This window comes from Motacilla alba, chromosome 15 (genome assembly GCF_015832195.1).
Source record: "Motacilla alba alba isolate MOTALB_02 chromosome 15, Motacilla_alba_V1.0_pri, whole genome shotgun sequence".
NCBI lineage: Eukaryota > Metazoa > Chordata > Aves > Passeriformes > Motacillidae > Motacilla > Motacilla alba.
The window spans coordinates 12,972,227-12,975,112 of NC_052030.1; positions in this window are offsets into that span (position 1 = coordinate 12,972,227).

Below are 2,886 nucleotides of genomic sequence, written 5' to 3' on the forward strand. Positions count from 1 at the left end.
GGCCCCGCGTCCCCCGGCCCGGCCGCGGCCCCGCCGCGCTCCCGGCCCGCCCGCAGGGACCCGCCGCCGGGCCCGCCCCCCGGGCAGCGGCGCGGCGCCATTGGTCGGGGGCGCTGTCACTCCTCCGGCGCCCGGCTCCGCCCCCGACAGCGGCGCGGTGCCATTGGTCAGGTGAGCTGTCACTCCGCCCGTCGCGCCGCCGTCTGGCCGAGAGGGGCGCGGCGGGGCGGAAGTGGCCCGGCCGTGAGGGAGCCCCGGCCGGCGGGGAGGCTCCTGACGGTGTCCGTCACGGCGGCCGGGAGGTTCCTCAGGGTGTCCGTCAGAGCGGCCGGGAGGTTCCTCAGGGTGTCCGTCAGAGCGGCCGGGAGGTTCCTCAGGGTGTTCCTCAGAGCAGACGGGGCGGTCCTTCACAGTGTCCGTCAGAGCGGCTGGGGAGGTCCGGCACGGTGTCCGTCACAGCGGCCGGGAGGTTCCTCAGGGTGTCCCTCAGAGCGGCCGGGGAGGTCCCTCACGGTGTCCTCGGAGCGGCCGGGAGGTCCCTCACGGTGTCCCTCCCTCGGAGCGGCCGGCAGTGCCATCCGGAGCGGGGCACCCCGGGGTGTGCGGCGCCTCTCCCCCCTGTGACCCGGCTGCCGCTCGTGGGGCTGCACAGGGAAATGGAAATGGAAATGGAAATGGAAATGGAAATGCACAGAATGCCCGAACCGCTTGCGTCCCAGAGGAAGGGAGCTCTGGCGGGTCCTGCCCAGGCAGGGGCACCTGGCACAGGTGGCACAGGAAGGTGCCCGGGGGGTGTGCAGCAGGTTCCCCGCCTCCCTGGGCAGCTGCTGCGCTGCTCTGCCATCCCTCATGAGAAGAGTTCTTCACGGAGAGGTGGAACTGTGCTTTAGTTCATGGGCATTGTGCTCGTCCTGTGGCTGGGCACCGCTGAAAGGAGCCTGGCACCAATTTCTTGGCACCCGCCTCTGAGATATTTTTATGCATTAATGAGATTCCCTTCTCAGCCTTCTGGAGACTAAACAGGCTCCACGTTCTCTCAAAAGATGCTCCAGACCACAGATTACCTTTGGGGTTTTTAGGGTAGCTTAATGCTATAGTTAAAGACTGTCTCACAACAAGGCCTTTCAGCAGGAAAAGGTGATGAATGTGAGGTGTAAAAGGTTTTTATATATGTTTTTATACGTGTTTTTATCTGTGTTTTTATACACGTTTGAGCCTGGCTCTGCACCCAGGATGTGCCTGTTGACTCAGGGGTGGGAGCAGCAGCTGGGTGTGAGGACATGCAGGAATTAGCCAGGTACACATGGAGAGTGAACACTCTGATTTCAGAGGGACAAAGCATGTGGTTAAAATGGGAAAACATAAATCAGTGGTTGCAAGATTACAAGCCTGAGATGTGCTGCAGTTCCACCATTGCACGTGCTGAGGTGAAGGTTGTGAATGCATGAAACTGCCTTCGGCAGCAGATCTTAAAGACTTAATTTTGGCCAGAACAAAGTGGGTAAGACACTGCTGGTTGTGTGTTTTCAGTGAAAAAGTTCAGTTTATTGACCTAATGTAGTTACCCACCAAACATTTAGGCATGACTTGCTGTGGAGCAAGTGATGCTTGTAAAAGTAAATACAGTCATTCAATAATGGGCCTTTGTAAATAACATATGCCATAAAAAATGACTCATTACATACATTTGCTTTCTTAACTAGTGAAGAAATCTCTTGACAAAGGACAATGAGGAAAACGCAGCCAGCTGTAGAGGCATTTCTTGGTGAACTACTGTAACGTGACTGCTTCTGTAACAAAATTACATTGCATCTTTTCCTAGCATTGTCATATTAGCTGTGATTGCACTTTCTGAGGAGTTTAGTAGCATTTTGTGGAGATTCAAAGTAATGAAGCACACTTTGCATTATTGTGTGTTATTTTCATGTTTTAGACCCTTCATAATTTACCTTGGTGAGATTGCTGTGTTGGCCTATCCCACAGCTGGTACGAACACCTAACAATGCTGAGCAGCAGCTGAAGCCTACATTCAAATGTACATTAAAATGTTACCTGACTCTTGGGGTATGGAGATGTGGGTACTCTCCCTAAATCCACAAGTCCTGTTGAACCCATAACTTCTCTCTGGAAGCACAGCAGGAAGGCGGTTTTAATTTCCCTGCGCACAACGCTTAGCTACAGTGTGTTTAAAACTGCTTTCTGCTACGCCCAGACCCTTTCTGTGCCCCCGTGAGTGCAGCTGTGTCTGCACAGGAATACACGCATGCATCTCCATGCTTTCAAGACACAGGGCTGCCCATTTCCAGATCACTTTTCCCACTCAGAGCCTATCTAGCATAAAGCCAGAGCTACCATAAATAGTGATAACACGTTAAGGTCTCTGTGAATGTTTCCTTTATTTCCTCTTTATTTCTCAGGTGACTGGCTGAGTTTCCTCATTTCTCACGGAGCAGGCTTTGTCTTACTTTAATGTTTGCATTTTTTCTTCTTTGTGTTGCACACTAAATGCATTGGACAGCTTTTGTTAACCCAAAACGTGGCTTTCTGAGCCACAGCCGGATACCCTGCTCCAGGGTACACCTGCAGAATCATTTTTGGTTACACGGGCTGCTCTGGGCCTGCAGCGCCAGAGCTGCCTAGTGGCTTTGGAAGACCACTTTTCCCTGTCATCTCCAGCCTTTGGGGAAGCTGCCATCTGTGTGACCCTGTGGGGAGTTACATCGGGCAATCAGACCCGCTTATTAGCAAAAAAAAGAGTTTTCTGTCCAATCAGTCCCTTCTCATCACCACTCCTGCACCTGCTCTCAATACTTCCACAAGGTGTTGAAACACGTTCGGGTGGGGATCTACCTTAGCCACCTGTTTCTTATTAATCTCCCAACGGCC